This window comes from Octodon degus, unplaced genomic scaffold (genome assembly GCF_000260255.1).
Source record: "Octodon degus isolate 3935 unplaced genomic scaffold, OctDeg1.0 scaffold00078, whole genome shotgun sequence".
Classification (NCBI taxonomy): domain Eukaryota; kingdom Metazoa; phylum Chordata; class Mammalia; order Rodentia; family Octodontidae; genus Octodon; species Octodon degus.
The window spans coordinates 6,757,349-6,770,607 of NW_004524654.1; the positions used below are offsets into that span (position 1 = coordinate 6,757,349).

The following is a 13,259-nucleotide window of genomic DNA, read 5'->3' on the forward strand; positions in this document are numbered from 1 at the left end:
AGATTAAAATGGTGTGATTTTCAGAAAGTTGCTTGATGATTTCTGAATTAATTTCTTCATATATAAATAGAGATTGAAGATAAGGATGAAAAAAGACACAGTTTATAAGATGCCAGACCTAGGAGCTGGCCAGATAGCTCAACGGACTAAAGTGCCTGCTTCGGTACAGCACAGCTGCGGGGGTTGAATCCCCAGTGTGCTATGCCAGCCCCGCCCCTGGGGTACGCTGAGACAGTGATTGACACTGGGCGTGGTGTTGAGCGCTTGTAATCCCAGCACTTGAGTCGCTGAAAATGAGAATCACTAGGAGTGTGATCTATGTAGATAAACCCTGTAGACCCTATACCAAATACATTAAAAAATAAAATAAAAGATGCCAAACCTGTGTCTCTATTTTATAAATGTACGTTCTTCCCCATTGGTCTCATCTGCCAGCAAAATTCTTAAGATAATACAAGTATCCTGCATAGCATACATCACGGGAGTGTAATAAGAGGACACAAGTGACCAGGTGCCTGGAGGATCTTTGAGATGGGTACTCTCAGCAGATTTATAACCGAAAGGGGAAAAACATGAGACTCTCTATGCTTGTCACATTCAACATGGACTTTGGGGGGACTTTTTAACTACCAAATCGCTCATCCTGATGCATTTGAAAGATAATCCACACAAAGTATTGATATTAATGTAACATTTTTTGAGTCATTCATTCATCCCTTTGACACTTTTCCCAGAAAAACATGTATGAATTTATTACCCACATAACTACACTTTGCAGGAGTCAGTCCATCCCCTAGAGCCAAGGACCCCCCCATCAATAAACTCCAACCAGAGAAAATACTTTGATCTCACTGTAGTCTTCCCTTTCCTCTGTACTCCCATACCACCTGCCACCAAGTAGAGACTAAAAGGCACCTTAGGCTCCAGGAAGGTTGGATTTTAGCAGGATCTCAAGGAATGGAAGTGGAAATGGGGACAAGGTAGAGGTGTCAAGGCAGTGTGTCCTCACTTGTCCCCTCCTGTTGTACAACATGGGTGATTACACAATAAAAGCCTATGACACCCATTCTTTAAGATAACCTGAACAGGACTGTGCAGTTTCTCCAAGCACAATTGTGATTGCTATCTCTTGTCATTCTAGTGGATTGGATCCAGAAGAGAGAGGCACCAGGATGAACTGAAGGAAAGACTGTGCCTTTTAATAAAACTGCCAGGTGACAGTATCTGGACCTCCGAATCTTGGTGACAAGATTTTTACTAAAATCTAAATAATTTTCTTGTACTTCTCAAAAAGTATCCTGTCACACCCAGAAAAGGGGCACCTAGGACAAAAAAGTAGCTGAGAATCCTGTATTTGTCAGGCATTGTAATGGATGATCAAGGGTATCAACTTGAGTAATTCATGTCTTTGGCACTCTCCCCAGAAAGACATGGATGTATTTTTATCCACATTACTATACTTTACAGGAGTTGGATTCAGCCCTTAGGGGCAAGGACACCCCATTAATACTCTGACCAAAGAAAATACTTTTATTTCGCTGCAGTCTTCCCTTTCTTCTGTTAGAAGCTTAACTATAGTGGCTCAACAATTCTATGTCAAGGACCTGCCATGGGATGGCTGGTCCGCACCTTATGGTGCAGAGGACCTACCCTAAGGGGGCTTGATGCCTGGCTTGACATAAAGGGGAAATGAGAAAGTACAGATATGTTTCCATTCTTCTGAGGAGCTCCAGTCTCTGTCTTCAGCTTGGACATCATTTCTTGGCTTCTAACACAGACTCTTCAGCTTCTACCTCAGATCCTTCAGCCTTCTGGCCTATATCTTCAATCTTCCATCATAAACATGTTGACTTCCCAATATGGATTTGCATGGAACATGGAAGTGAACTTGTCCTAAAATCTTGGATTAGAGATTTGTCCTAAGGTCTTGAACTAAAACCTTTAGTCTCCAATGTGCAGATCTCCTTTGCTCTCCTACTCATCTGACTTTGTAGTTGATCATTATAACACAAACTTATAATTTCTCATACATTTGTATATCTTATGTTATATCTGTTTCTCGAGTAAAACATTGACTGATACAGACTTTGGTGCTAGGAGTAGGGTTATCTGTGTGATTATTCCTGATCATGTGGTTCAGGAGACTTTGGGAAATGGCTTGTGACAAGAGTTCGGGATGATTCAGAGAGGTCAGCTGAAATAGTAGAGTTGGAATGTCTTAGGCTGTGCTGTACGTGACATTCAGTTAGAGCTCAGAAAACCAGAAGGCTGATAAGAGTCTTGCCAATAAAGAACAGGTTTAGGAGGTTTCTGCTGGGAAGAAGGATTACATTGGCTTTTGGACTCCAGATGATGTGTGTTATGGCTTGGAAGAAAGTTTATCTGCATTTTTCTCGTGTCCAGAGACTGCCTGAGACTAAAATTAGGGGTGGTAGACTAATGTGGCTGAACAAATATCCAGGCAGTCTAAGAAATATCAAGGCAGTCTAATATTGAAATGGTGGCATGGCTACTGTTGGGGACTTTTAGCAATATCTACATTGAGAATCAAAAGCAAAGAGCCCAGCAGGATGATTTAAAATGTGAGTTTGGCGAGAAAGAAAGTTCCAGTAAAGCTGTAGACTACAAAGACACAGTAGAGGAGATCTTGATTGCTTAGAAGGAACAGGAGACTAGAAAAGGTGGCCTGAGGGCATCACAAAGAGCAGCAAAACTCTACCCTTTACAGCCTCAACATTACAAAACTGAGGGCTTGCCAGATAGCTCAGCAGACTAAAGCACCAACATGTTGTGCTGGCCCTGCCCCTGGGGTGCACTGAGACAGCGAATGAAACTGGGCATGGTGGTGTGCACCTGTAATCCCAGCATCTGGGAGGCAGAAAACAAGAGAATCACTATGATTTGATTTACATGATAAGACCCTATAGACCCTGTCCTAAATGCATTTTTAAAAATTTGCAAAACTTAAAAGAATGGCTTCCAGACTGAATGACTTTGAGAAGACTTTGCTTCTAGAATGGTGGCAGCCCCACCATGTTCCTGAATAGCAATGAGAATTTGCTCCCTGGAATTGTATTCAGCGTGCTTATCAGTCCAGGCATTCAACCTCTACAGCAAAGAGAAGGGGAGCCTGTGTACTGCTCCTGCTGGCAATAGACCTTGGCATCATCCACATGGTGCTGGTTTTAGGTGCATGCAAAATGCAAGAGTTATGGGGTCAGAAAGGACTCCACCCAGATTTAGAAGGCCTGAGAGGCCAAGCAGTATGCCCCTGAGAGGACAATGTATGAAACTGTGTGAAGCCAAAGGTATAGTAGAGACCCCAGAAGTATGGAGAAGCCAGGAACATAGATCATTTGAGGAAAACTTTAAGGAAGGTACAGAGTGGGCCCAAAAATGAGAGCTACAACCACTGAAAGTGCCATAGGAGTAGAGCCACCCAAGCCTTAGGAATTCATATCTTGCCACAGATTGCCTCAAATTCTTGGCATGAAGCTATAGAACTTAATGTTTGTCTTGCTGGATTTTGGATATGCTTTGGTCCCATTGCTTTGCATCCCTCCTAGTTGTAAATTGGAAGGGAGATGTCTATACTGTATCATTGAATGCTGTATGTGTTTAACTTTCTTTTCATTGTAGAGTTTGCTTTAAATCTCAGAGGCTTTTGACTTAGACATTTCAGCAATGTTGAAACTATTAGAACTTTGGTAGCTCTTGGAGATAGACTAAATGCCTTTTGCATAAAGTGATATGCATGAGTCTTTGGGGGGACATGGATGGAATGTTATGGCTTATGTCTAGATGTGCCCCAAAGCTTCATGCAGTTATGGGTGGTAGGATTTTCAGAGGTGACTAAATCTAGAATGTGTTATGGATTTAGAGTACAATGCTGGGATTAAGGGTGGGTGATTGCTAGATCAATCTACTGATTGGATTGGCACCATCCTAATCCTGGTAGACTGGATATAATATAAGGGACATAAAGAGACTACTTTCTGTCTCTGTCTCTCTGTCTGTCTCTGTCTCTCTTTTTCTGACTTTCTCTCTGTCTCTGTCTCTCTGTCTCTGTCTCTCTGTCTCTCTCTGTCTCTCTGTCTCTCTCTCTGTCTCTCTCTGTCTCTCTCTGTCTCTGTCTCTCTCTCTCTCTCTCTCTCTTACTCATTACTTTTGCTGTCTTCCACCTCCATTAACATTTTCCCCTCTTCTGTGTGCCACCCTGCCTTGGACCCATCCAGTGAACAGTTAAAAACTCTAAAAACTATGAGCTAAATAAGCCTTTCCTCCTTTAATTTTGGATGTCAAGTATTTTGTCTCTGCAATGAAAAAAAATAAGAAAGGCATGATGGAGGGGGAGATTTATAATACCAATATAATTGGTTTTTTTTTTCTTTTTTGAGTTACTGATTCCTATGATACTTGCTCTGCAGTATCAGTAGACTTGGAGCTGCAGATGGTGACCACCACTGCCTCACACAGGTTGCTCCCAAGACAACCTGGGACCCGCAAACTACACACACACAGGGCAGAAGCACACATGCAGGGGCAAACATACAACTTCAAAGTTTTACAGGGTAGGTTCAGAGATTCAGATTCTAGTGGGAATGAGGGACTGCTCATGGGGAATGAAGTATCTATTCCATCCCATGCAAAGTCAGAGTATCCCAAAGGTGTGATCCCTTTACCTAGATCCAAGGGAGAGTGCATACCAGCTATGAATTCTGCAAACTGTTGCAGATATATAAGACCTAAAAGATACCCTACGTTATTTGCATTAATAAGTAACAACTGCATCCTTAAATTCACCTCAGGGTATAGGGATAGGTATAAAATGGAATACTTTTAAATGAAATTAAAAATAAAAAGTCACAGTCTTTACATTTAACATGCTTTCCCTTATTTTACCCTCTCACCCATAAAAGTGGTATCTTTGCCTCTGCTTTACAAATGGTCTTGAGAAGTTGCTCAAGATTACAGTGTTAATAAGTGACAGAAACAAGGCCTGGACCAGATGTGACTTCCACACTGGTATCCTTTGGAGTGAGGCAGGTTTCTTCACTACCCTGAGCAAAGAGAAACAGCTTCTCTCTTTGTAAAGATGCTACCGGCCATGGTATCTGGGAAAACTGTTATTTTTGCTTCTTTTTCAACCACGAGAGTGTCTTAGCTCTGAGATGCTTGCACATTCCCCCTTTTGAAGAGGATTGCTGGGTTTATGATCACAATCTCTGGAACTAGATCTTCCTCCCCTTTTTAAATCTGAGTAAACCTATGATGGGGGCCTAACTAGCTCATGTTCAGACCAAATAACTAACCGCACATTACCAACAAATGGTGTACACGCCCTTTCAATAAATACAGACTTCTAAATCACCTGGGTCATTTAACCATCAATTATCCAACCACTCTACAGATATTTAATGAGCAGCTCTGCCTTTCCACCAGTCTATTTTCTCTTCTGCCAGGCATTTTTTTGGAACATGATTCAGATCCAGTCACTCCTTGACTTAAGAACCATCAGTGGTTTCCCACCATCTACAGGACAAAGACAAGACTTGTCACACAAGGCCTTTGCATGCCCTTACAGTTCTTAAGTCTGGAGTAGAAGCTAAGTGAAATCTCAAGTACAGACACATATTTTGGTATGTGTACAGATTTTTGCTCTCAGACACCTCAAATTATATGTGAGAATAATGAGAGTATAAAATATAAATAGTGAATGTTTTACTCTTTATCCCACACTTGCCCCTGTAGAATATAATCAGAAATAGAGTAATCTGCTCAGAGTAAGGTGGTAGGAGAGTTTCTAAGAGAGTTTCTTTCTTTATAACCAAACTTTTTTTCACCCAGAAACGAGCTTAGGGAATAGAAAAGCCAGAGGAGAAGAAAAGAAAAATACAAATATTTTAGACCTAAAGGTCAATGTCTCTACTAGGTTCCATGTGTCTAAATTGACTCTAAATTTACCTGGGAAAAAGAAGGAAACAGGGTACATTATCTGGATTTTTAATATAAAAGATAAAAATCCTTTTTTAATAGTAGAGAAAAAATCAACATTGAAAACAGTTAAAATACTTAATAGAGTATTTCCTTTTCTTCATCATTATTTTTCTAATTATAAAATTACTGCATGTATTTCACGAAACAAATTTTAAAATACAAATATCTACAGAGTGTATCTTCTTTACTCACATCTCTATTCCCCTTTTGCAGAAACAGAACTCTCTAACACTAACTATTTATTACTAAGGTTTGAGGGTTTTTTTTTCTATGCAATTACAAGTACTTGCATAGTTTTCTATAGGACTGAGATTTGTTTGCTTACTTCAAAAAAATGTATGAACTTGGTAACTTGCATTTTGCTTTACACTGTATCAAAGACATCCTTGTATGCCAATATACAAGAAACATACAGGCTTCCAGGTATGGTAGCACACACCTATAATATCAGAAGTTGGGAGACTGAGGCAGGAGGATTATTGTAAGTTCAAGGCCAGCCTGGGCCACATAGTGAGTTTAAGACCAGCCTGGACTACATAGTGAGATTGTCTCAAAACACAGAAAGAAAGAAAGAAAGAAAGAAAGAAAGAAAGAAAGAAAGAAAGAAAGAAAGAAAGAAAGAAAGAAAGAGAAAGAAAAAAGACAGAGGGCCGGGGAGATGGTTCAATAGAATAAACACTTGCCTGGCAAGCACAAGGGCCTGAGGTCAATCCCCAGTTACACACACACACACACACACACACACACACACACACGAAGAAGAAGTAATGAACTACAGAAAATAGTAGCAGATGAGAAAAATCTAAAGCTTTCACCTTAATGCCTCTACAATATTACATTATATGGAGGTTACATGATCTATTTAACCATTCCCCAATTTGGTTCTTTTTTTTTTTTTTTTTTCAGAAATGGGGATTGAACTCAGGCCCTTGCACTTGTCAGGCAAGTGCTTATTCTACTGAGCCATCTTCCTGGCTCTGGTTCTGATTTTTATGGTCATAAATAATAGCACACTTGCAAATACAGTTTTGAGCAGATATGTAATATTTCTACACAGAAATTTCTAGAAAGAAAACTGTAAAATTCTATGGCTTATGCAATTAAAATTTCAAGAAATTGTTTCCAAAAGTGTTGCAATAAAATTTTTTATCTTTTATTTATTTGGTACAGGATCTTGCTACACAGCTCAGATATGGCACTGGGAATTTTTTTTTTTTTTTGCGGAACCGGGGATTGAACTCAGGCCCTTGCGCTTGCCAGGGAAGCGCTTGTTCCTCTGAGCCATCTCCCCGGCCCCATAGCACTGGGGATTGAACCTGGTCCTTGCACTTGTCAGGCAGGCACTTAACTGCCAAGCCATCTCCCCAGCCCGGCTGCACTAAGTTATATTTTCACCATTGCTTTCTGAGCATTTCCACCTTCCCTTGCCAATACTATATATTATTGACCTTTTTCATCTTCTGACATAAGCTTCTAAAAGAAATTTCTCCTGGCAAACTCAACATATTTTAATCAAGAATGGAGTCCAGTGAAGCAAGATGGTTTTCAGGATGGACCATGTGAAGCTCCAGGAATTCAGAGAGATGAGTGTGAGGAGCAAAATGAGATTCTGTTGTTAAAAACAAGTTTGGAAGTCATTGATCTGGGGCCTTGTTTCCTGCTGACCCGTGAACAACTTGAAGAGGGGCTGAAAACATACTCTTTCAAGGGGGAGGGAAAAAAGGACACATCTGTAATACAAACAATGCTTTGGGAGGCTGGAGCAGCACAAATTTGACCCCTGGGCATCTTGGAGATCTAATGAGAAAATGTCTAAAATTTGAAAAATAGTTGGGAATATAGCTTAATGTGAAGGCTTTGGGTTCAATCCCTATGACCAAACTGAAACAAGCCAAACAACAAAACAAAAAGCCCACCCCAAACAATGAATCCCTAACTATAGCTAAAAAATTCTCAGTCATGCATTGAAAGCTCCTTACTCACCTTCATGTTGTTCTCATTTATGCCAGGCCTCTACCTATTGTTTACCTGCTATCCTGCAACCAGTTCTAAAACATCATTTCACCATTTCCCCTAAGTTTTGGGTTAAAACTCCCCTTCTGTAACACACCCCAAAACCCACCACCAGTGTGGATCATATTTCTCTTTATTTGTGTAACTGGATTCCAGCTGGGTCTCCTTTCTTTTCTTTCTTTCTTTTTTTTTATTCCCTTTTTTGTTTAGTTTTTTTTAGAGATGGGTATTCCACTGCCATTTAAATATTGTAGGTGCATGAATTCAGCAAAATAATCCAAGATAGTCCAGTAGTCCATAATAGTAGTGGGTTATCCGTAGGACTGGCAATGTTAGAATGTGTTGACTTGAGCCTTTCGCAACTCAGCACATATAATTATGGCTTTACTTTTTACACCTCATTTTTATATTTTTCTACTGGATTGTTAAGACCAAGATAAGCAAGCCCTATATAACAAGAAGTATATCTTTTGTATCTGATAAGGTTAGTAAAGTCCCCTCAGGATTTATCCTGTTACCCTGTACTGCAGTTTACAGATTCTTTTTCAGTGTCAGCCATGTGGATGAGTCATGGACATTGCTTGACCAATTTGCTCTCTGTGAAAGCCTGAGAGAATGTTTTCTCTCCATGTGACTCTCCTTAGGCACTCTCTATGTCATTGATCACATTGTGCTATGGCCCCATAATCTCCTTGATTAGAAAATTTGGGACACAACTGAGTTACATGATGTTACAGTACAAGTTCTCTTATGTCCTGAGACTTCACTGACCTTGAAAGGCTAGGGCCAAAATGTTGGCTATCCTTGCAGCCCTTCATTTTCTCTAATTTTTGGTCTGCATACTTAAGTTTTTAACCCTCCAGAATGGAAGTTTATCATTACCCTACAACACCTATATATACAAAATAAGATGGATACACAGCTACTTTGTCTTAATTCAATGAGAAGAAAGATTTGTGCTAATAGTAGCTGGGCAAGATATCATGTCTACGTCCTATACTATGAACAACCACTAAGAAGATAACAATATGCAATGTATTAATTATGAAAACTGTCCCACCAATTGGTCTTGAAGCTGCCTCATTGCTATCTTGGGTCTCCTTTCACTTAAGACCTGAATAAAATCCCAGGGCCTACAATCCTCAAGATTTCTGGGAACTCCTCTGAAATATAGGTTTTCCTGGCCTCTTACTTTCCCACGTGCCCTCTTTGAAGTCACCATGTGACACTCAGCTTCTTTGGCGGTTCCATACACAAATAACAATAACAAATGACCCCACCCAAACATCCTTGAGAAGAACAAAATTTACTACAGATAATGTCCTGAGAAGGGTCAAGGAAAGAGATCTCAGAGCTGTAAAAGTAGCTCATTGGTGGAACACAACAAATGCGGAAAATGATAAAACAGGGACCTGGGTCACAGGATGCAATTTAAAATGGCACAGTGGGCTGGCATTACAGGCGCATGCCATCTCACCCTGTCTCAATCACTGTCTCCATGCAACCCAGAGGCGGGGCTGGCACGGCAAGCCCAGAGATCAAAACCCTGGCCCCTGAACCTGCTTGCAGGCGCCTTAATCCACTGAGCTATTTGGCCGGCCCTTATCTTTACTTTCTTTCCCATGATTTAAACCAAAATTTTTAAATTGTTTTCCTCTATTGTCTTACCGGCAGTTCTTTCCAGCTTTCAGCCCCAAAGTCACAATGAAGATCTCTTCATAGTGTGATTCTTGGTAAGAAAAATTCCATTTAGAAAACATCTCCATTGTTTTAGGAGGAAGTTTTCTTTAAAATAGCAATACAGGAGTGCCTCTCGAGTGGCGAGCATAACAGGCCCAGAAGGCGAGCTCGCGGGCTCTGGCGGCCCTTGCCTTGGCTGAGCGTTGCCCTGCGTAGTCCGTCGGGGCGATGGCGCTCCTCCGGGGTGTGTGGGGGCGCTGAGCGCCCTGGGGAGGTCCGGGGCAGAGCTGAGCGCCGGCTGTGGAGGTTAGACTGCGCTCACCCTTCAGTTTTATGTTCCCAAATGGTTTTCATCCACCTTGAATGGATATCCAAAGAAACCTTTGAATTCATAATTCGATTTGCTAAAGAAAAGGTGAACATAATTAAAGTTCAGAACCCAGATATAAAAGTTAAAGAAGTAATGAAAAGAGTTGCAGAGCAATGGAAGGAACTTCCGGATGCAGAGAAAAAAGCGTATGAAGATGCCTCTAAGGTAGAGTTGAAGGCACACCAAGAAGAGATGAAGAGAATGCACGAAGCACTAACTCCAGCTCAGAGAGCATCTTTGGCAGAAAATAAAACACAAAAACGTTCAAAAAGAAAAGGAAAAAAACATAATAAGAAAGACTTATCAATGCTTGGAAAACCAAAAAAAGCTCACACAGCTTATAACATTTTTCTATCTGAATATACTCAGTCTTCTGAAGGTGCTACCATGCAGGATAAAGGTGTGTGAAAACGGGAAACATATGTGTAGTCCTCAGAAGCAAGTATCTGAACAACTTGCCCACGGTGATAGGGTTCATTATTATATGGAGATAAACTCTTGGGAAGAACAGATGATTGCAGTTGGACGAAGTGACGCTGTATAGCGCAAGACCTATCACCAGAACAGGAGGACGAAGGAAAAAGCAGACTGAGTGTACTTCCAGTGGACAGGCACAGGAACCAGTTAGGTCTCAGTATCGGACAGTGCTGTAAAATTAGCAAGAATAATGTTGGCAAACATTTGTATTCAATTACTTTTTCTTTGCCTCCTGGACTGCTGCCATTTGAAGATAGTTTGTGGTAATAGTTTGAAAACCCAAACAGGTAAAAATTTCATGCAGAATTTTATTTTGTGTTTAGGAAGTAGATCAGGATAATTCAAGCAAATGTAACAGTGAATCATCTACCTTTAATAAAGTAAATCAATCTGTGAAGTTGTTTACACGGGAAGACAATTATGAAAATAGTATTCTTGTTCCTTATACAATGGAGGCAGGAGTTTCTTTTCAAAATGGTCACAAACTGTGGGAGCCACAGTGTTCTATGAGATACAGTGGAGCCAGAGCTCTGTGTAGGGGTGCATGTTAGCAACCGGCATGTAGGAGGCTGAGGCAGAGGCCAGCCTGGGCTACACAGCCAGCTGGAGTCCAGCTTGGAATGTGAAGGGAGAACCTATTCCAGTAGAAAAGAGCCTTATTTCAAGGTAAATTCTAATTCTCAGGTATAAGTCAGTATTTAGAATTGATGGCTGTATATGCAAATGATTGTTTGGTAATAACTTTTTATAAAATGGTTGGAGAGATTTAAAACCCTTTTTCTCATCATTTTCCTAAGGTTCAGTTATGCACCAATATTTATGCGTATTGGTTTATTTTGCATAGAATAAAAATTTTAATTCTTCATTTAAAAAAATAGCAATAGAAATATTGGTCTTTATTTTTGCTTTACCTCTAGTGTTTCTCCCCCAATGAAACATTGTCACTGTATTGATTTTGTTCTCTAATCATTTTAGAAATCTGGCCCCTCCAACCAAATGTTCAATAATCCCAGGTAAGAACTCTGCTTCTGCATAGCTTTTAAATGCCCAAAGTTTCTGGCCTTACAAATGTGTAATGAATAAAGTGAAAATGAGACCCTTGAATACTTTATAAAATATAGTAGATATGTCTGTGAAAAGACCATAAAATTATTAATTCTTAGAAAGCAAATACATTCAGATATATTTTGATTTGTATTTATCTTTTAGGATATCTATAATATAACAGTATCTTACTCAAAATATTTACTGTGTCTTGTTTTGTTGTTGTTGTTATGTTTACTTTTTCCAAACTTCTTTCCTACTTTTTTTATGAACTGATACTATTTTTTTGTTTGTTACTTTCTCACTTGAAAGTAAACAGAAATGACTATCTATAGTAATACTATCTCCTCTTGCATGGAACTCAAGAATAAAGAATGAATATATATATATATATATATATATATATATATGCACACACTATGTAAACTGGAGCTTAACATTTCCTTTACTGAACTATTGTAAAATGTCACTTGAAATTGTTACTGGATCTTCTGCCTGTTACATTTATTTCCTAAATCTCATATTATTAAAAGAAGTCTGTTTGTTCTTCTATCTATACTCTACATTATATGATTTTTTTCATCAAAATTGGCTTAGTTTGGTGTGAAGAAGGAACAGGACAACTTAGAATTTCTGATTTTTGATCCTTTTTCTGATATTTGATCCTCTCCTATAAATTTAAGTTCATGAAGCACAAGGCTCAGAAACCAGGCCTAATTCCATATATATATATATATGCCAAACTATGCAAGTAAAAAATTCTATTTAATCAAACTTACTTGGTGCCAAGAAAATAGCACCAAGAATAACCATAACTACACGTTTTGTTCCCAAGATATCTCCCAGTTCCTCGCAAGGGTAGTGAAAAGTCTTGACCTGCTCCCTTCCTGACGTTTGGCTCTCGCCTGCTAGCGTTCCAGTTGTCTAATAAGGCGTGTTCATAAGCAGCATGTGTGAGCAAAATGAGTTAAGCTTTATTTTAATCTTATATTTTCTGTGGTTCCCACAATAAATGTAATAAATGGAAAGAAAAAAATTAAAGTTGTAAGAGAGTAATTTAACGTGGCTTAAGAGTTAGCCACACTTGGGTTTGAATTCTGGTTCTAATACCAAGCACTCTTGTCATAAGTACATTAAATAGAATTCTTATACTTCATCAGAACTTAGTGTTTGTCTTTTACAATACAAAAATGGACACATTTGGGACACTGAGGCTGAATAGGAAAGAAGATTCTCAAAAGAAAAAAAAACTGAAAAAGGAATAAATATTAGCATATTAGAAAAAAAGTCTGTGTTATGAAATGGAAAGATAAAAAAGTAATCTCTTTACTATCAAATATTCATAACATAGAAATGATAGAACTTGAAAGAAGAAAAACTCCACTAGTGGTCAATGATTATATTAATCCTGTAGGTAGTGTTGACAGAATTGACCAACACCTAACAGCTATCCTGTAATCAAAAAGTGAGGGGAAAATATCATAACAAAATATTTATACACCTGCTGGCCCAAACAATAAGGAACTCATTTGTTATTAATTCAAAACAAAAGGGTTCAAAAGGTCAGACATTTTAGATTAGGCCTAATAGACAAAATAATGAAAAATACAGGATAGCAAAATACCAACCAAGACGTCCATCAGTGACATCTTCACCATTACCTTTAAGGGAAAGGCAT

General features: G+C 39.2%; 1 pseudogene; it reads right to left on the reverse strand.

Annotated features, from left to right (window-relative positions):
- LOC111818049 overlaps positions 1-9,776 on the reverse strand; it is a 27,182-nt pseudogene extending 17,406 nt beyond the window's left edge.
- Between the last annotated feature and the right edge of the window lie 3,483 nt (positions 9,777-13,259).